Source organism: Poecilia formosa, unplaced genomic scaffold (assembly GCF_000485575.1).
Source record: "Poecilia formosa unplaced genomic scaffold, Poecilia_formosa-5.1.2 Scaffold146, whole genome shotgun sequence".
NCBI lineage: Eukaryota > Metazoa > Chordata > Actinopteri > Cyprinodontiformes > Poeciliidae > Poecilia > Poecilia formosa.
Window position 1 is genome coordinate 1,460,197 of NW_006800085.1, and position 22,734 is coordinate 1,482,930.

At 37.3% G+C, this 22,734-nt stretch overlaps 1 protein-coding gene across 13 annotated transcripts in view; it reads right to left on the bottom strand.

Moving 5' to 3' along the window:
- ank1b (ankyrin 1, erythrocytic b) overlaps positions 1-22,734 on the bottom strand; it is a 73,063-nt gene that overhangs the window by 44,595 nt on the left and 5,734 nt on the right. The window lies entirely within an intron of this gene.

A 22,734-nucleotide genomic window follows, 5' to 3' on the forward strand; every position in this document is an offset into this window, starting at 1 on the left:
TATATGTACATTAAAACTTAAATTAAACTAACCTGCAGCACAAACTGTTATTTTTAGCTCCAGTCAGGAATCATTTGAAGAGAATAAGTGAGTGGATTCATTTTGCACTCATAGGGCCTAAGTTCCTATAGTTCATTTTCTCATGTTTCATACTTTAAAGCTACAGAATGTAGCTTGTATAAAAAAATGTTTGTTTTTTTTTCAGATTTGTTAATAGTATGAGACAAATAATCTGTAAGAAAGAAACAATCAAGTCTAAAAATGAATCTTTTGACGTGTTGTTTTTTTAAGTGCATGGAAGACATAGTTTTCAGCTCATTCTGTTTCTTCCAAAGTTGAATAAATTTACATGCTTTGACAAGTAATATAGAGCCAAAACCTGTTCATCGGTAACTCCTTTGATGTTTCTCTTCGTGCTGCTTTGTTCCATTAGTGACATTTACTGTCCCGTCCACAGTTTCCACCTGTGTCACTCCTAACCCTCCTCGCTCCGGTATTCATGCCACATTACTGCCTGGTGACAGGCAACATCTTCTGTCTGAATTCAGCGGAGACGGGCTTTGAGCTTGTTAATGAGTCTTGGTTTGTGTAGCTGACAAAAATCTAGCACCGCCCTCAAAAGCACAAAGGAGAGTTGGTTTTCATGTTGCTCCAAGACTACAATCCATCTTCCTTCCTGTTTGACCACTATCTCTGACGCTCCTATTTCATTCTTCTCTGCTGCCATCACCCAACCTTTCAGTCTCTTTTCTGTTCTTTAACTCTATTTGCAATCAAGCTGTCAATTGCATTAAGTAATTTGATTAACTGAACCCCTCCCTTTGCACTACTGTGAACAGCATAAATGCTCTCTCTCTCTCTCTAACCTTCCTGTAAATGAAACAAAATCTACTTTTTTTTTTTAAATTCCCTATGTTTAAGTCAAAACTGTAAAGCTTTGCAATGTTTTTTTTTTTTTTTTTTTTAAATCAAATTCTTTATGGACTCACCTGTTTAACAATTCACCGTATTAGCAATGTTGACTTACAATGCCTTACTGCTGCCTGACTACTGTAATGAATAATTTTATGTCTGTCTAACATGCAAATAGTGCGACTGATTATTATGCTTGAGATAAGACGATTTATCATCCATTAAATAGAAATTTTCTTCAGCATCTAGCAAGAAGATACAATAAATAAATCCACACACAAATAGGTGTATAAACTCTCCCCACCTGCAAAACAGGAAAAAGACCTCTATTTAACAGCTAATAGCAGGGGGAAAGTAGTTTTATTATGAATAAAATAATCAAACTATGATATTTGTGTAATCCACAGACAGCAAATATCCGTGACTAATTAACTACTAAACAGATGAATTGTTCTAACACATTGATTTTTCCCCTTAACCAGAAAAAGAGAAGAGCAGCTGTGTCTATTTCCATAACTCCTAATATAAACGGAAGCAGACAAAGCAGAGAACAAAGAGCAACAACTATTTGAGGTTCCTTCTTTACCAAGAACATGGATCTTAAAATATGCAAAACCTAGTTTATATTAGACTCGACTTAAATTCTCCATGTTTCAGTTTCAAATTGGTAATTTTGAACAGCTAACCACTGTGGTCATTGACAAGCTGTACGCCAGGAGCAATAGAAGCTATTATGATTTAATAACTATGGTTTCCGATACCTCATGTACTGTTAATAGCAGCATATGGGCAAATAGCAAAAAGTACATGTATTTCTTTGCACTTGATGCATTCGAACACTTCAATTGAGGTTGTGTAGTACTATGTATCTTTTTGAAAAATTTAATGAGACACAAACTGACAGAAGTGCAAATGCATTTACCATTTTGGAGAACCGCTTGTTCTCCAAAATGGTAAAGCCCCCTTCAGGGGACTTCCATTCTTCATCTTTTTACATTTTTAGCTCATCAGTTTTACTTCTGCATACACCACTATAGTTGGTATGTTTTGTTTTCAGTACAGTCTACACACTGATAAAAATAACAAAAATAAATAAACTACCTCTTCAGCATGCCATCAAGTTTGGCAACGGCCTGATGACAAACCATTTGTTCAAATTCAGGTGTGTTGGAGAAGGTTTGCATCTTAAACAAGCACAAAAAAGTAGATCTTGAGTCTTGGAGACTCCTGCTGTCAGTGTTTCTTTTATCTATCATTAAACAACCACACAATAACAATTCCAACTTTATGTCTCTGTGTTGGCCAGACCCCTACACCACCAATCACATAACCTAGATGTATGTCTTTTTACTTAAATTTCAAGAAATGTGTGAAGTGATCTACTGAAACAGAATTGGTAGAACTAGACAAACTCAGTATGGTAGAAACCATTATAACTGTCATGTAGAAAATAATAAATTCTGCCTGAAGGCAAGAAATACCACCTCAGATGATAACCAACAGAAATAAGCAATGCAACAAATAAGTGATAGGTATATACTGCAAAACTGAAAACAAAAAAAAAAAAAACTTTTTTTTTAAGAACAGCAGGCCTCAAAACCCAGAGAAGTGACACATGGAGGAATGCAAAGCCAAGCCACACATCCGAGACAGGAGCAAAAGAAACTGGTAGAGACATTCGAACAGAAAAAGATTTGCTTAAATGACGCAATCATGGTCACATAAATGCCAGGAGTGAAAAAAGAGAAACCCAGATGGAGATTGATTTAAAACTATAAGTAAGCATAAAATGCTGCAGTGTTAGACAGAAACCACAAGATAGATCGCTAATAGAGGTGTGCCGATCGATCGGCCACCGATCATAATCGTCCGATTTCTGTGAAAAAGTGTATGATCGGTTTTTGCCGATCACGGTCTCTTGTTGCCGATCACACAAACCGATCACCTGAGGTGAAGATTACATTGAATGGATTCATAGGGGGTAGCCAATGTACTAAAGCGCTAATGGTTTTAAGATGTGTCTATTGCACGATACTACAGTGTTTTGTCCTCTTGAGCTTATTTCTCTGAGTCAAAGCTGTCATTATTTTAGAAACACAATAATTCAACCAGAGCCTTAGTGAACTGCCTCTCCTGGAAATATCTGATGACTTTGTGAACTCTGGCTCTCCTCTGACAGAAGTCATTGGCAGAATCCTAAATATGTAAACTTTTTCCAGTGACAGCTCCTGTCAGTTCTGATTTTGAAATAACTTCTTGTGTCACTTCAAGCTCTGACCTCTCCGTGCATTTCAACATGAATCTCATCTGCCAGGCACCCAGATTTGGAAGAAACAAGAGATACAAGAAGCTACTGTCTTAAAAAAGTAAGTAAGATGTTTAAACATTCACTCAAGTCACAGGACTTGGGTAACTCTAGGATGGCTCTTTTTACTTATGTGATTTTGAATATAACATTTAAAAAAAGCTCAGAAGAAATAAGGGATGACATTCATGCTTTTTATGGAAGGGAAGAAATCAAAAGGCTTTTACAGAGCAGTGGACTCTGCATCAAAGAGCTTGTGCCTGTTAGATTGAAACCAATGACGCACAAACCAAAGCCTGGATCCTGGTCTCTTAAATTACTCCAGTGGACATTAACTGATTATGTTTGTCTAAGGAGGAATGGTGGTTCTTTGTGGCCCAGAGCATAAACAAGAAAATCGTTCATTATGATTAACCCACAAATTAAGACAAATTACTGCCACAAACTCGCGCAGATACACTCACACATGTGGACAAAACTAAAAATAGTTGCATCAACGCCACGGTATGTTAGTGTTGGCAGCAACAGGGAGGGAGATGGATCAAAGTAATGAACCCTCATGGGCTTTAGCTAAGACACACTTTGACTACAGGAGACAGATTCCCAAGAAAACCTACAAACACACACACACACCCACGCACACACACACACACGCACACACTTAAGCGAGGTTGTCACAAGCATTTGCAAACATGCAACTATTGCACACGCAAATCTGCAGTGAACAAGTTTTTTTATGATTCTGACAACAGGATGAAAACAACTTTAAGCCTTCCAGGCCTTGGTTTCATGCAGAGCTAAAAGTAAAAAAAATAAAAAATAAAAAAAACACAGAAACTGATTTTAAATTAACAAAAGCATATAATTAAATACACTCACTCTGGATAACATGACATGCTAGTTCTGTTCAATATACGAGTCCTGGAAGTGGATTTCCATCCACAACCAGGGTTACCAGCTGCCTAAATGAGAAATACATTTATTTAATACAAAGTATTTCTCATTTATCCCTCGTCTTGCAAAGAAAGAGGTAAAATCCCACATTCATATTTGTTTACAGTTTTAGAATCACGGTTTTAAATGAATGACAGAAAGGCAGGAAATACTCTAACTTCAGAAGGACACGTGTTGTGTTTACATTCCTGATGCATTTTGTTCCGTTTTCTTCTTTTTTTTCTTGATGCTTGCACATTTTTTCAATACTTGTAACTTATTGTAAACAATAAATGACATCTGAATTCTAATCTATGACCTTCAACTTCCATCTAAAAAAACAATCTGCAGCACAAAGATCTGTGAATGTTTTTAAATCAGTGTTTTCACAAACCGCTACGACATATATAGGACAGGAGTGTCTTTAAGAAGACAGAAATCCTGCAGTGATTAATGTAAGATAATGACTACACATAACCTATCTGCACAAATGTGTAGGATCCCCCTAAAAGCTCTACCATTCTGCTTTAAATCTGATCAAATCATATTGAGGTTTCCGGATTGTTTTCTGTGTAAAACAAGGTATCATCCCCTTATAGAAAAGTGTGAAATTATTTACCAGGACTGCTCACACACCCCCGAGTTAACGCCATGCTCGGAGTCTGGACAAGAAAAAGGAACCTCCACACCTGGCGACGCCATTTGTGAGGGAAAAAAAAACAGAAATGTGGAGCACAGGAACAAATGTACAGAGGCAACCTAATTCATCACTTCACTACTCCTGGCATTACTTATTTCCCTTCGGTCGTTTGAAACATTCACCAATTCCTTCGACGTAGTTTTCCAAATATTAGTTTGTTCAGAAAATCTTAAGCTAAATAATATCCAGATTGCTGTAGTCACATGAAATATATAAATATAGGTAGGTTTTCTGTGTCTGTACTCTGATTTGTGTTGAAACAATGTTGATATCTAGAAGGGGTTCATGTTTGATCTTACCACACTTGCCATAATTACTTGCACGACTGATTTTTAACAATATTAAAATAACTTTAGATTTTGAGCGCCGAGACCCAAAGATGCCACTTTTCTTGAAGCTTTAACAGGGAGCTGTGTAACTTTTTCCCCTCCTCTTTTAGAAGACTGAATGTGAAAAAAAATGATTAGCTTAAAACGTAGGAAAAAATGTGTAAGAAAACCCAAACAATTACTTCCTAATATGTTTCTTTTTTTCGTTGAATAAATCTAGTTAAATTGAGAAATTGGATAATGTAAAATCTTAGCGTGAGATTTCTTTATTTTTATTTATTTTTATTTTGCTGGTCCTATTACGTGCAAACACTGTATGCTAGACTAAAAAACTTTTTGACATTGGTCAAAACCGCTTGGACAGATATCGAAGGAAATATAAAACCAGCTGAGGAGAAAGAGTATGACTGACAAGATGAAGTCTGAACAAAAAATTAAAAATCAATAGTCAGCAGGATGGAAGTCAACTCAGTGGAGTTGATGGGTAAATGGAGGAAGTATCTGAGGCGTACAGGTTAGACAGTTTAAACATTTCTATTTCAAAATTGAGTTAATTTAGAGACGCCCAGATGGCAGCAGAAAGAATGACAATGGAGCACAGATTTCACAAAAATCAACAAGTTAAAATAATTGAAGTAATAAATAACATCAAATCCCAACATCTCAATCAGACAGGATAAAATGTTCACAGAAGTGTCCACTTTACGCTGATCTGTACTTTATCTTACACTCTGAAAGCAGACCCAGACTGAATAAAACATTAAACGCTTCGTTCAGGCTAATATATCTCACAGAACACAACATTCTCCGTCCTCCTCCGAAAAGATGGGACACATCAAAACGAGGATCTTCCTGTTGTCTCTGTGCTAAAACAGAGCCGCTAAATTATTTATAGCTCCTGTCAGGCCACTGCTTCTGCAGCCCATTACAATCAAAGCATGCTTTTTTTCCTGTTTTTGTACGTTGACGCACACGCATATTGTGCCCGCTGTCATACTGCATGCTAATGCTCACGCAGACATGCATCACACGTGGAAAGGGCAAGAAGCCAAAATAACTGGAGTCAAAAACATCTTCACTTCAAACATAAACACAGTCCTTATCTTACAAAACTTGCTTTTGATATTCAGGATCCATCAAATTGTGAAACAATCAATCTGGAAATGAATTACAAAATCATGGGAAATTGCGGGAAGATTTTACCAAATGTGTTATATAACATCACACTGTATGCTAAAAAAAAATACTACAACCCTGTTGAACTTTTTAACACGTCTGTCTTGTTTACTAAAATCATCTAAGTGCAGAACCTTACCACTTACTATTTAAATTGCATTCTATTACCAGTTTCCAATGACAGTTTATCCCCATATTCTTCTCCGAATACTAGAAATAAGCTCTGTTTGCAAAATGAGATGCACAATTCAAAGCTCAACTCTTTTCTGCAGCAAGTCGAAGTGAAGCCTCCGATGACTGGAAAAAAAAAAGAAGCATTTTCTTAGCGTTAAGAAAATGCTAGCTGGCATTGAGAAATTGGATAATGTAAAATCTTATTGGTTTCACATTATCAACATGCAAACTGTTATGAGCTGCTTTCTATTATTTAAAAAAAAACAACATTCAAGTCTATATTTACCCGTTAAAAAAATGTGCATATTCATTCCAAGAAAAATAACTGCGTTAATTTTGTTCTTGTTATGACTTTGTAAGAACCTGTTAATCCCCGTGTTCATATATTAGCTACTCGTTTACTATTGTACTAAACAGGTTGTAGAGGATTTGATTCTTCTTAGATTGAGATGAAAACCGTTATTCTGAGCCGTGTTCATCGTCTATACTTAAAGCCTTTGTTTTCAAGTCTTCACAGTCAACACTGTCAAAGGTACTCATAAATAAATCACAACATAACGAGCAACGTAGAGAGTAACTGAAAGAAAATATCGAATGTCTGAAGGCAGTTATTCAAGTGTAACTATAACAAACCAGAAGGCCTTTGTAATGCTCAACATTATAAAGATAAAGCAAGAAGGAACAGATTATGAGCCACATTTTGTCAACACTCCATGAATGTCACTGGCTAATAATTCAAGGGCATAATCTCAAAGGACGTTTTCAGCATCAGACACATCATCTGTCAGAGCTGGGAGAGAATATATACAGACTGATTTCACTTTGTTACACAAGACGAAGATTGTAAGTTGAGTCTTGAGTCATTAGAGTGCAAGTCTAAGTCTTGAGTGTTACGTCATGTTATAATGTTATTTCCTCATCTAAAAGTGTTGCTCTCACTCTTTGAGGATTGTGTCACAGAGAGCAGGAGCTTCTTAAAGAGACAGAGGCCCAATCTCAAGGCGTCAAATTGCTAAATCGAATTTATTTTAAGTCACGTTCAATACACAGCATTTTTATAATAACTGAAGTTAACACGGTTTCTTGATCGTGCTATAAAATGCCACTATGTGTCTGTAATATAATGCATAATTCCACCACATTAATCGCAACTTAAGTCAAAGACTAAAAGTCTAGTCATCATCTCTGTCTCTTTCACATGCAAGCAGGATTGTGGATGAGAAATGTTTCAACTTTCTTCCTTCCTAACGTGGTTATTTTTAAAAGGTTTGTGATGCATCTCTGTGCTCTGAATAACCATTTAAATGATCAAAATTATGAACTACAGGGCCACTTGTGAATTACCATGATTGCTCTATGTGCCAGAAATTACTGGCTGGCTGGATTGCTATTCCGTTACAGTTATGAGTATTTCTCCTTGTAGCACGTAAAAAGAAAGTGACAGTAAGAAGCAGCAAAGTGAAGCATTAACCCCACCCTGGAGTCCCCAATTCACTTGAACTTCTTCAGTTTTTTTTTGTTTTTTTTAGCTATCTATCCACTCCTTTCACCTCTGTATCTCTCCTCCGATCCTCCACCTTCCAATCCCCCTCCGCCCTCTCTTTCTGTTTTTGTAATCTTTCAATATTTATAAGCACTGCAGAAATGCTGCTGGCAAAGCATGCTGGGTAAAGCTGCTTCTTCAAGCCTGCTCCTGACGTCATTACTCAGTGTTGACAATCTGGGCTCCCTGCCCTGCTTCAGTGTCTTTACCAAAGTGAAGTTCCCTGCCAGAACAAGTGATATATTTTAGCAGCACACAGGAAGCAGTGTGTCATCGACCAGCTCTAGAAATAACCACAAGGCAGACTTGTTCTACTGATTTTGATTTTGTTAGTGGCTGGTCATTTTCCCTTGCTAACCAACTTCCAAACTTCCTCAAACCGTTTGTGGCTGAAGGTCAGCCATGATGAGCTCTGTTAAACACTGGACACGCTCAGTTGGAGTCACTGCATTTGATACTTGTGACTACAGTTACATAAAATCAGTAAAACTTATCGTGTATCTTACCACACCGAAGACAGTCTGCCGTCTCCGTCTCATTGTGAGCAGGAGCTTGATATTTTAGGAAACGCGCCTCTTACACAATAAGCCTCCTGAAACACAAAGCTGCAGCTGAATGCAGTATTTTTGTATTTAGTTTCCAAAGAGCTAGACTGTCTCGCAAAATTTAATTAGCAGTGTTTCTGAGAGATTTTCAAAGTTTACATGTGAATTTACTGCTTTTTTTTTTTTTTTTGCCTGTTTCTGTCCATGTTAGGTAATATGCATAAGGATATACTTTTTTTTTGCTTGTTTGCTAAGCTGCTAGTTGATCATTCACATAAAAAGCCTCTTAAGCTCAGGGTGATGACTCCCTAGGGTTTTTTTTTGTTAATCTTTTTTTCACTGCTTTGCAAAACATGCCTTTCAAATTAGATGGAGGTTGCTTTTATAAGTTTACTTCTTAGTTTGTTCTTTACTTTCTATTTAAAACAAAAAACAAAAAAAAACCCTGCTGTCGTAAGAGGTTTTTCAACCATTTGGGTTTCAATGCAAGAGTGACACTATAGTTGCTTATCACCACTTCTTTCTGTTTCCTGCACCACATGCACCGACTCTGGCATTGAAGAACTACTGCTGATTGAACCAAAAACAAGCTTTCATGAGGAAATAAAGTCAGGCTCAGTGAGACCAACCAAAAATGAAAATGCTGTGAGCATCATGGTTTAAAATGCTTTGTTTACAATCTGCTGTGTATCTACAATGAACGCTAAAGTTAGTAAAGCTTCAACAACTTTCAAAATAACAGAATCTCACTGACTCTCCAACTTTAGCCAATTCCAATTTGTTGTTTGGAACTATAGCTAAAAGTAATCTGAAATATTTCTTTCCAAAAGGTTGCCAACATTTCCCAATGCATCAATTTCCGTCAGACACAGACCGGTGGAAAACTCAAAAGAATTAAGTATCTTTTCTGCAAGATGTTTAACCTTACTGAGACTGAATGAAGGCAGTGTAAGGTCATTTCACTCCTTTGCCAATTCGATGAAAGGTTCCCAGGATGAATACAAATAGGCATCTGTGGCAGATGGCACATCTATATAAAAAAGTCAAGTAACAAACGACCAAAACAAACAACAGAATGAAGTGATGGAGCGCTGACCAGCACCCACGAGTTTAATGCTCTTTTATTGCATTTTAAAAGAGCAGCTGGTGTGCCTTTGTGGAAAATGTTAGTAGTGTATAATCATTTTAAAATGCTCTTTCATTTTAAGTAGCTTTGTGGTCTCTCTGATTTCAGTTTTAAGCAGCTCGTTCCTACTGAAAATACATAACTGAGTTTTCTTTTCTCTGTTACAAACTCCACCTTGAAGAGTGCTGTCAGTCTAATTCTAATTTATGACTGGAAAAAATGTATTTTTAAGTTTCTGACAACCTTGTCAGAAAGTTGGCAAAAAACAATCCTCCTGCGTTGGTCCCCAGCTGAGTGTTGTTTTGATGAGTTTTTCCAGGGGTCTTGAGATAAATCATGTGATTAATTTGGTAAAGTGTATCTCTGTGGATCGATCCTCTATAGAAATTTACAACAGACGGAAGATGAAACATTTACTGCAGAGATCTTTTGCATCACATAATGAAGAGCACCAGACTGGTTCTCTGGATGGGAAAAAAAAAAATCTAACAGTGTCATTCATAGAACAAACAAACAAACAAGCGCCTCCTAAATCAACTCTGTTGCACGAGAAACTCTATGGTGGAAAAACCCGATGGATGAATTTTCTGAAATTTCCAAGTAACTTTTACATTGTATTCATCAGCTGGAGACAGTTTTATTTTAAACCTGACACCTGACAAATGTGCAGAAACAACAAAAACACTGACAGAGCAACTAAGAACCCCTGGGTCTGAAAGTCTTGCGTGTGTAACTAATGCACAGCACTCAGCTGCACGTTGACTACGATTCCATTATACTTCCCCATCAGACTCGCATCTGCTACGACAGGAAAAAGCAGTCAGCAAAGAGAGGAGTCGGAGTGATAAAGAAGAGGTAGCAAAGAACGACACGTAAAGACAAATTGTGGCTTTGCAACAATAATTCACTTTAAATGAAGGTTAAAAAAAAGACATAACATGATATTAAATAATGAAAACTAGATCAAAACACAACTTTAGTAGATGATTTGCACGAACACTCCTGTTCATTCTGCCACTTTTTCCTGCTTAATGCCATTTATACATTGCAAACAAATCTTCAGAATTTGGTGAGCGCCAAAAATATTGTACGTGTTGGTGAAAGAGGAAGACTGAAGTATTGATAAATGTGCTATAAACTGTACTTGCTTTTAGAAATAAAGTACGGAAAAACAAAACAGCGATAGAACAGGAGTAATATGCTGAAGTCTGTGTGTGATAGCAAAGATGGATTTCCCAGAGCGATGAATCCCCATAGAGGTTCGCTTCTTGACTCGCTTTGCGCTGACAGGGAGATGTCAGGGGGGTTCATGGTCAGAAACAACACAGCGGCTCCACCGGCTTGAGGAGACGCTGTAAAAAAATAAACTGAACCAAGGTCAGTGGTATCCTGACAGAAAGGCCAGGAGGTGAATTTACACAGATCTTAATGTTCTGCTACGGCAGTTAAAACGTGACTCAGTTCCAGATGGTAAAATTTGTATGTTTAAAGTTATAACCTCAGCATTTGGAGCAACGCATCTGTAGTCCATCGACTTGTTCATTTCTCTGTGAATAGCTTTTTTTTTTTGCAATCGAGACAGAAAAAATAAACTGCTTCACACAGCTCTTTATCACGGCTCAGCCTGTGCTCCCACTTTGGGTTTCAGTGATCATATTATTCTGTCTCTGATTTATGAGTTCAGTGTCATTGGATTTGGCCTTCAACATATCAAACAAAGGGATATATTAAAAGCGTCAGAGACTTGTTTGTGATGCATTTTGTGAATCATCTTGCATATTCCTGTTTTTATTGCATTGAAAAACGTTTCAGATTTTAAGAAAAGTCAAGTATTCAACTGAAAGACTTCAAAATTTAGTGTCAGTATGGCAACAAAAACTGTTTTTTTTTTTTACAGCTAGGTTAAAAAAAAAACTCTCCAGATGAATTAACCTCCTTACTAGGAAAGACACTTTAACAACATCAAGGTATCACTCAGTCACACGAAGCCTCTGTTACATGGTAGATATCATGAGAAATTGTGGCTTTGTCCTGGTGTTTGAGTGTGTGTGTCCACAGGTAGAAATGTCTGATTGATGTGCTCTGCAGATGCTGTTGTCCCATCGTAGGGTTGACAGATTAACCACCACATCATCTCAGATTTAAAGCTGTGTAAGGTGCATACCAACTAATCTATTCCGCCGGTATCTGGGTAAAGATGCATGTCAAGACTTGAAATTTGTTCATATTTTATTGAAATAAGACTGTACAACAAAGTACAAAACATAATGTTTTTAATAAAATTACCTCTGTCAGTATTATTGCTACCCCTGCGTTATAGTTTCTTAAATGTAAAACTCCCTTTCGCCCTGGGACAGCATTTGCATACAAGACTCTTGGAGTTGGATAATTAAGTGTGTGGTACTTTTCACTTGTTTCTTCATTTTATCAAATGTTTTGGGTTACTTCTCTGTCAAAAGATTCAATCACAGCTCATTTTCAGTTCACTGGAAGAAGCTAACAGTAAATTAAAATTTCCCGATATTACATATTGACAATATCACAGACTTTAAGGTTTTCAGGCTCTTTGGAAACACTGGATATCTTACTCTCACCTCATCAAAGCTCACATCTTAAGATAAAGTCTGTGCAGAGTTTGTTTAACTCTACATGTTTACATTTGTGGAGGTAGGAAAAAACACATTTCCTGACCTGCCTCCCTGGAGACATGTGCTCACATAGATAGCAAATGTTTTTTTAACAGGACTTAATGACTTCAAGATGCCACTCTTTATACTTCAATATAAAGATGTAATAGTAGTCATAGGGAACTTTAGTTGCAAAGCTTTTTTTTTCTTGTAGCAATTGAATGGCATGTTTTCCTGTCCTACCAGAAGTGCCCAGTTTTATGTGAGATTTATTTTTTTCCTGTCATTTAATAAATACATTTAAATCCAATGTAACATTTGTTGCTTTTATTTAGTGTGAGACTCTCCTAAACATGTGGATGCTAACAGGCTTGAAAAGTACAAATATACAGGCCTGCATGATCATGATTTTGGACGACATACACTTACAGCAGACATGTTTGCATAAACACACTTTCATCACTTTCATGCTACATCATCTTTGACTTCTATGCCAACAGGCGGTCACAGAAGCTGACATATGCTCCTCACTGCAGGATGTTGACTCCAACATATAAAAGCCTGCATGTCAGCTAAGCAGAATGTTGGGCACACAACAGAGACACATCATGCAAAACAGAATGGTCCAAAGCAACCCAAACCAACTGTAACATATTTGTAACATCCCCTAAAAGCATTCACATCACCAGTGGTTAGCAACATTGTTAATGTCTTCCATTAGCATTTACATTTAGCCTAGTGCTAGCAGTTGGCTATAGTAGAATCCCTCAAGAAGACAACACTCCACGAAATACATTTTTATTCACTACTTTTTGTCATCTTTCTGCAAAATATAAGATGTTTTTTCTCATTTCTTATTTGAAAATTTCTACTGAGCAAAAATGTTATAGTAAAATATACGTAAATTGGAGTTATTCATCTTTACAATTAAAAAGTATATTTTGTATATATGAAGGTTGGTGTAAGTCTCTAAACAATTGTATTTATTATGATTAAAGTACAAAAACAGTAGACATATGATTCCACTACCCTTTGACCCGCAGCATTCCTGTCATATGTCAAATGTTTTATCTACCGTGGCCATTAACACTTCTGTTTCTTCAAGTGCGTCTTAAACCAGATCAGGAGACGCTGCAGATCTCTTTGCCTCCCACCTCCCGTGTTTCTAGAAGTCAGTTGAAGAGGCAGCTGGAGAAACTGAACCAGAACAAGGCTGCAGGTCCAGATGGTGTCAGCCCCAGAGTCCTGAAGGCCTGTGCAGAGCAGCTCTGTGGGACTCTGCAACAACGCTTCAACCTTAGCCTGACCCAAGAGAAGGTCCCCAGTGTTGTGGAAGATGTACCGTCTTGTACTTGACATTTCCTCGTTATGAAGGTCCTGGACAGAATCTTGCTGCCCCGCCCAAGTAAGCAGACAGTCACATGTCAAGACCCCCCTGCAGTTTGCTTATTGCTGTGGAGATGATGCCATCAAACAAACCAACTGTTTCAACAAACCAACTGTCATCTGGTCAAAGCAGGCAGAATTGTGAGAATCATGTTCTATGATTTCACCAGTGCAGTTAATACAATTCAGTCTGATTTACTCTGTGAGAAACTCCAAAAGACACAAGTGGAGGCCTCAGCAATCGCCTGGATCTATCACTACCACACAATAGACATAGTACTCTCACCATTTTGTTTCACTCTGCACACCTCTGACTTCCCGTACAAAACAGACTCTTGTCATCTACAGAAACACTCTCGATGACTCTGCAGTCATCAGGTGTATCAGACATGATCAAGAAGCTAAGTACAGAGTGGACTGCTTTGTAACAGTCAGCCTTGAATGTAAACAAAACAAGGATTATTGTACATTTTAAGAAAAATAGGCCGTTGTAAACAAATATTTTAGTAATCGAGTAATCTATCGATTATTCTTAATCGAGTAAACGGATAAAAAAATTTATAAAATAAAGTATTGATAAATTTGGCATAACACTGGTGTTACTATCATATATCAATATCAGTCCATTTTTTCCACATTTGAGCATCCCTAACAGTTACTTTTGTAGTTAAGAAAACTAACCGGTAACAATAATGGCTCACTTTCTAAGTTAACCTGAAGAAAAAGTATACAAAGATCTGAAATTATATTCAATTTAATAATAAAGAGGCAGGCTCACAAATAAAAAATGTCAATGCTCCAGCTTTTAGTTTATCTATTCATCTTCAGTCAGTTAAATAGATGAATTTTCAGGGGGGAGGCGGGATACGGGATGTTTACGGCACCTTCATTCTCACACTCAGAAACTCATCGACCAGCCATGTACCGCCACCAGTTTGTTCAGACTTGCATGATATGAAATGTATTGTGCGGTTCGTCCATAAAGCTAGACTTACACTGTAAGCATCAACTACTCAGCGGCCCGCCGTGTTCAGTCTATCCGCTTACCTGTATAAATACTCCCGCAGCGCTCTTCCCGCCCTTCGCTTTCAACCAGCAGGTCCAAGAGGAAAAAGGCTGCCGTACTCCAGGCATCGCGCCAGTCATTTTAAGGATGTCTTTTGGTCCCCCAAAAAACGATTAAAACCCGGGCATTTTCATAAATAAATAAAATCCCCACGGGCTGAACTTGAAAATTGGACGTTATGCCGCTAACATTTAGCTTTCGTCAACAGCTCAGAGGCGGAAGTCAGAGCTCAGCGCAACCCAAATAATGTCCCGGCCGGAACACAATGCGCTAAATAATAAAATATAAATTAACAAAGCTTCCAGGCAGGTAAATTTTCCTGGAGGAAGTTTAATAATCAAGGTACTCAAATCATTCGAGGAATCGTTTCAGCTCTACATCAAACCCTATTGTGGAAGAAAAAGTGGAGGTGGTGGAGGAGTATAAATACCATGGTGTTTACCTGGATAAATAGCCTTCTACTTACTGATTTTTTGCAAACCTTAAAAGCTTGTCAAATAAATGGTAAATAAGATTGTTATTTTGTACGGGACTTTTGAAGGGTTCTTTTTCATTTTTACAGCAATTTCCGTGTATGTAAGTCTCTGACTGTATGCCGTTAGATATTCATATCCAGTCTTTTTAAATAGTTTGCATGATCTCTTTTATTAATACTAAAAATATTGTGACAAACTTAAAAAGAGAGAAAAAAGAGAAAATATGAAAAAAGAACGTGATAAAAGTTTTAAAGCAGCAATGGTCCCGTAGCAAATCCAGCAACATATTTGTAAAAACTGAAAGAAATCTTAACATATGCTCCTAAAATGTTAACCAAGCTAAAACAAGAAAACAAACACAAAAAAAAACATTGGATCTATGTAATCTAATTTTTTTTTATATACATAAACTTGACATTTGCAGGTTTCAAGACTTCAAGAAGATGAGCCAAAATAAAACAAGACAGTGTCTCCTACATACCCTATTTTAAAATTCACAATATTTCAAATTGTTCATTGTTTTTTATGTTCAAATTTCAAATACAAATAACAAAGTCCAGATAGGTATAAAACCACAGATCAAACAGACAAGCTTTTGGTGCACTTAATAAAGTTTTTAATTTTGAAACGTTTTCTGTCTTTCTGTGGTATCTTTTGCTTCTCTGGGTTTATTCTTGTATTTTAAGCGAGAATAAACTGACCTGAAATCCTTCAACATTACAGTTCAGAGAACTGCAGGTTGAACCTACGGCCTCCTGAAATGCATCACTGACTATTTGTATTTGAAGAAGCTTTGCTGCCAAGCTAAGGGAAAAGAAATCAATTCTGCTTGTAGGAAACACCATTGTTTGTAGCGACATGTTTACAGTACCTATGAGGACCTACACTTAAGCTTGAGCAAATGAGCACAAGGCCTCCCCGCTGTGCATGTCTGTGTAAATGACAGCAGGTCATCACTAATCACCCAGTGGGTGGAGATCCACACCAGTAAGTATCATTCTGAGAGACTGATGGGTGTACAGGTAGGGGGGCTGATGGAGGATCAAGGAGGAAAAAAGTCACAAGAAACGGCAGAGGACAAGCTAAGAGGAGGACATGACTACCTTCAGCCGTGAGGCTGCAACAAGCATGATGACTATGAGGAATCCTGTAGCTGCTAGAAATAGCAATGACACAGCAGTTACTTTACAGAATATAATGCAAAGCAGAATTTGTTCATGCTCTGGACATCAGCCTCGATCACAGCGATGTTTTAATCACAGACATTTGAGATTTGCAATTAAAGTTGCTAATTACGCTGTTTAAATTTACTTTCAATTCAGTTTATATGTAAAGGGGTGATTTACCACAAATATAATCTTAAGGCATATAAAGTCAATTACTTGCATTCCTGGTTATTAGGCAATGCAGTTAAGTTGGTTACATAAACTCATAGAAAGGTTTATCATCCATGACGACACGAAAGAAATATGCTGCAATTGATAGTTTGAATTCAAAAGACTCTCACTGCTCCACAAATCAATCAACTGAAACATTTCCTCATGACTCAGCATTCTGGCTCACACAGAAAGGGTCATTTTAGCCAACAGGGAGATATTCATCAACTCAGCCAGCTCCAGACAGCAGGGTCAGGCCTGATGTGCAAGGTCCAATATGTTCTGCAACTACAGCCTGTCGGCTTAATGGAAATAGGAACAGATATGTGCAATTAAAATTAGGAATGCATTGATTGCCCAGTAGGAAACTGAAACCAGGTGGATTTAAACTTGATTGGCTTGATGATGACCAGTATATGAGACATTGGTTATTTTTTTGGTTGGTTTTTTACAGAAATCATTAAAGGAAGAACTTAAAATCAGATATGTTTGTTACTTCGCTCCATTATTATAATGGAAATTGCTTTTAAACGAAGGACTGGTAAATATTGTGTATTAGATAACAAAACAATGTTTTGGTGTGGGAAAGAAAAATCTAAATATTAACAAACTATTGGCCAGTTTATAAAGGTATTCGGAGGCAGACAAAGTCAGATCTGTAATTCTGTGCTTTTTTGGGGGCAAAAATATTAACACAGTATATTTTCTCCTGCTCTTCCAACAGTTGGTGCCACTTTTCACATACATGCTTTTTTGTTACAATGTACATTGGGCACTCACTTTATTTTTTATTTCTCACTGAAGTGACTTCTAGAAATGTGTCTTTGTGTTTGTCTGTGTCTCTTCCCTGTCCTCTTGACAGCCAGTCAGTCTCATACTGGTTCTGCTAGAAGGCAGTATTTACTTTTCACTGTCACCACATGCTTGCTCAAGATTAAGGATTTTGACGAAGCCAATGACTCGATGCAATCTGCTGGTCTTCCTTGAATAGTTAACTTGTCATCAAATGATCAACTAAATCTGATAGCGCTGCATTTTAACTTTGGTTGTGCATAGTTGCGTTTGAATCTCACTGCATGATTGGATAGTGTTGGAATAGGCTGGATATTGAGTATCTGGTGACATGTTTGATAATTTCTGCAAAATAAGCAAATAAATAGAGGGAATTAAATAAAAAATAAACCCGACCTAGCTTCCAGAACAAGTTTTTAAGACGTTAAACATTAAATATGGCATATTAAAAATGGAGATTCTCCGGTCAATCATATTTTCACAATTTTAAGTGATTTAAAACTTTACGCATTTAATTTAAGGTTAAATAAGTTCACTGAAATGCAGTATCAACTATTCCCCACACATTGTGAACAGTGAAAAGTAGGGTAGCAGTCACATAGTGTCACAATGGGAAGATACTGAGCTATTTTCAAAGCTCAGGCTATAATAAATCTTATGCACAAGGGAAAGCTAAAAATATGGGCAAGACAAGCTGAGACTGCATTTACAGAAAGCTGCACTTCATTCATCAATCATCCTTCACCCGTCGCTGATGCCTGTTCTCTGAGTTGTGCATTGAACATGTGACCAGAAAAGTGTGCAGCTGTCTACTAGAAACAGCCTGCACAGTCCCAAATGTCAGGTTTGCGCAAAACAAAGAAGGTTGACAAATTGAATGGGTTTTTCCCCCCCACATGCAAGAATACCAGAATGATTAAACCTGTAATTACTACTGCTTTCGTCCTAAATATAAGACACTGCATTGCTGGAAAAAAAAAAAAAGAAGCTAAGAATAACATTCATCCTTCATGAGTATATTACTTCAAACATTTCTACGCACTCAGAAACTGATTTTTTTTTTTAGTCATGTTTTAAAGTTGAGTCATCTTCTCTATTTTTTTTACAAAAAAGTCATGTAAATTGTTCTGTATTCAATTATTTTAGTCTTTTTGCATGCTTCCCTGAGCTGTGTCTCTGACTTCCAATGAAGGCGAGTAGGTCACAATCCAAATCTAAGATTAATGTGTTGATTTAATCTATGCTACATGCATATTTAAGTCTTTGTGTGCTTTTTCCTCTCACCTTGGTCGCCTTCCCTTTGGGAGTAGTGGTGCAGAGCCAGCAGGACACACCCTGTCACCCTGTCAGTCAGTCATATGACCTTAAAAAAGCTGACTCAGTCTTGCTGCTTCATTACAATCAGGTCATGAATGGCTGTTTTAGCTTGTGTAAGTCACAAGTACAAGACAAAACAGTTTTGAGAACTTTGGAGAAAATTTGGTGAACATTACTCTGAAGTAAATTCGTAGCTCAAGTGAGGCAAAGCAAATGATGAAGTGTGATTCTCTATGGTTTGATCAGATATTCATTCATCTGTATAACCATACTTTTTCTTAGTGATTTTTTTTAAAACCAGTAGTGCTGCTGTGAGTGATTCATATAATGAATCATAGAGCGACAGCTAAGGCTAATTATGCTGATGAGAAATTATCTGGCTGTGTGTAACAAAGGCAAATTATTAGTGTTAGGTCAAAACTATGGAGCACAAAAACCCAAATAAATGTTCCTGCTAACAGGAGCACTCATTCATGTCAGCAGGAATAAATGTTCCTATATTTTCAACTTTTCTGAGCTGAAAATATTGGTTTATTGATGCCGTTACTTAAGAATAAACAAAAACATAACTATTTCTGTTTTTTAAACTAATAAAGCAAATGCGAACTCGACTCCACTTTTCACAGATTCTTCCTACGGACTTGTAAATTGATTTATTCTTTTCAAAAGACTGTCAAATGCACAGAAGAAAACTTATTCAGCTGTTCTGTTCATGTCCCTGCAACTCATTTGCACATTTGAAACACTGTAAATATTTTACGTTGTCATTAATCTTTTCATTCAGTGAAGCTGCTTTCAGTTAGCAAAACCGGGAGCATAAGATTTGACCACTTTACACTTGCCGTATAAAAGAGCAATCAAGAGAGCAGTTATTGAAGTACGATGGACGATGCAGACAGAGTGTTGGAAACAGAGAGAGTGGAAAGTGATCCGATTGAAATGGAAGAATGCATCTAGATGTACAACAGCTTAGAACAGGAACACCGGAGAAACAGACACATAGCTGACAGAACGAAGGGAACAGAGTTGTAGTTTTCTGTTTTCCATCTAGAGTTTAAAATTAAATTAACAATGAAGTATTTATACAAGTGCAGTGTGGATTTTCCAGCTCGATGCCTCTGTGTTCAGTGGAACGCGACGATACAGCAAGCAAACACGGCATTTTGTTCATTTTCATCCTCAGTAAATTCTTTAAAAGTTATTTTTCCTGCTTTGAGTCAGTAACCTGGTGTTTCCATTAACCCAGCTGCTATCACTGAGAGAAAAGCTTGAATTAAGGTCAGATAATCATATAATATTATTTAGACCTCCTTGTTAGCCCCAGTCACTAAAATCACAACAATTTACAAATGGACTGCTTTTTATCGATGTTTTTCTTTATTTTGTCTGGGTGCATTTATGAAAAAGTTGTTCAGAACTGAAAGTTGGTTATGGTGAAAGATGAAGCCAGAAAATGGAGACAGCTTTCCATTTTTTCCTCCGACACGTAACACCCCCTTTGACCGTGCAGAGAGACAAAAATCTAATCAGTTACGGCAGTTACATAGACGTATGTTTGAAGAAGTGGAAAGAAGGAAGAAATCTGGAGTTTTATTGCTTCAAAGTCAAACTCCAACCATAAAATAAACTCAAACATGCAATAACATACTATTCAATATACTCTATGCACAACCTCATGATTTCATTGATGGTATTTTGAAGAACACCATAAAACTTTCTTTTTTTGATTTTTGAACATGCAACCACTGCATCCATTAGCCATGGCATGCACTATAAAATGTGTTCAGGCCAGCGGTGGAGGAAAAATGATGGAGTCAGGGTGTGCCTGGGAGAGGCTGCTTCAGTGCATTAGTTGGCTCCTGTAAGCCACATGATCCTTGCAGACCTTCAGGAGCTCTAATTCCATTACATAATGCCCTGTTACAGCTCTAAGTGTGTGCGCGTGTGTACGTTCTTTGTCTATATGCTAGAGTGTGTGTGGCACTGTGCCAGTCCACATCACTCACTTTCACTTTTCCTCTAATTAATCCCAAAAAAATGTCAGGGATTTTGCTAATAAGCTCAGATGGGTCAAACAGATCACTAATGTGAGTATTTCCACATGTGGAAGGATTAGGGAAAAATACATGTTCGAGATTATTTACATGGATCATGTTTAAAGATTGTTGTTTAAAGACAATAAGTTATCACCGATCCACAGTGTGTTTGTGAGCCACATGTCATGGATTAACTGCCAACACTGCTACCAGGGTTTACCACACTGCATCTAGGACTCAATATTAACTTTAATAACGATAATAATCACCACAATCTCACTGGGGAAGTTGTGGGCACGGTAAGTTATGCACAATGGAGAGTGTACATCTTTTTTTGACACACTCCAGAAGATCTCCTGCTCAGAATATGCAGAAATCCAGGACTCAGTGTAGGAGGTTCCAAAAACAATTTGTGTCTTACCAGTAATTTGTCAAAAGTACAATCTTGCATCGACCAGACACTCGCTCATCCACCTCTTCAACCATCCACCATGTGCTAAGTCCATTCATAATTACTACAGGGGCATCTGTCACTCTAAATTACCTAAATATTACAGAAGACTTTGCTGAAAGTCTCCCATCCTTTTCTTATCCCAACCCACCAGGCCAGAGCTACACACTATCACTTTCAAGCAGCGACAGTGAACACTCATTTGTGGAAAGATGCAAATCTTCAATATTTTACAGTGCAGTATTGTAGGCATATAACTGAAAAATGTCTACTAAGATTAGCGTTAACAGAACAAAATGACTTCCACAGAGAAAAGATGTCTGACCAGACATACTTTTATGCAATGCTATTGATCTGCAGTTCAAAGTGTCAGTGCGCCAGATAAAACTTCACAGAGGTTTGATGACTATCCTCCATTGCGCTTGTGTTCTGGAATCATCCATGTTGTTTCGCCAGGCACAGATCCGAGGCAACATCAGATAAAGTATCGGAGCAGATGCTTAGCTAGCACACTGTAGTGGTGTGTAGACCGACAGAAAGCTCTGCTCTCAGATGCAGTGTAATCCTAGGCAGCCAGGTAAATATAGCCTGTGTAAGCTTTGGGTTGGTCATAAGTGCTGTCTGCTCTGCTCGACCTTGGCTCATCTACCTTTCCTCTCCTCAAAGGAGAGGAAAAAACACAATCACTAGCAGTGCCCCCTACGTACACTGCTGAGCAAAAACATGTCAAACTTCTATGAATCTGTGTGGATGCTTTTTTTTCCCCTCACCCCACATTATCGCCTATGTAGTATTAAGTAATATTAAACAGCTAAAAATCTATACAACTATACAAGTTTTTTTTATTCTGTCCTTAGCCTAGCTTCAAGACTTTACACAATAAGCCTCGTAATGGTTCTTATGAACATTTTGAAGCCAAATCTTGTTATACACTGTTTTCATAATAACAGAGCTTGAAGTAGATACCTAGAACAATTTGATTTTAAATCCCCAAATAATCTCCTATAAGATTCCTCCTTATAGTATAAAGTATAGATTCACTCTCTGACTACATCTTTTTAAATTAGGCAATATATTAAAAAAAAAATGTTAAGCCACAAGGAGCCAATAAAAATGCTGTATCACTTTGTTGGAGACTTTTTCAAAGGAACCAACTTTAACATGTTTTAAAAAAATGTAGAAACATACTCCTGAATTGACCTTGTCTTAAAAATATTTATATGGTTTTAGTAATATCTGAAGAAAGCTTTATTTTTGGTAGAATAATCTATAACCATTGGTTTTGGGAACTTGTTAAAATGTCCTGAGACAATATTGTGCCATTATGGAAAATTTCACCTCGTATGGAGGTGAGTGGGATACGTTGTAGCAATTTTGTCATCGTAATTTCCTTTTGATCTTTACAGTTTATTGAAGAAAATTTTAATTTTAAAAATTCTGACTTGTTCTGTAATAGTAATCTTT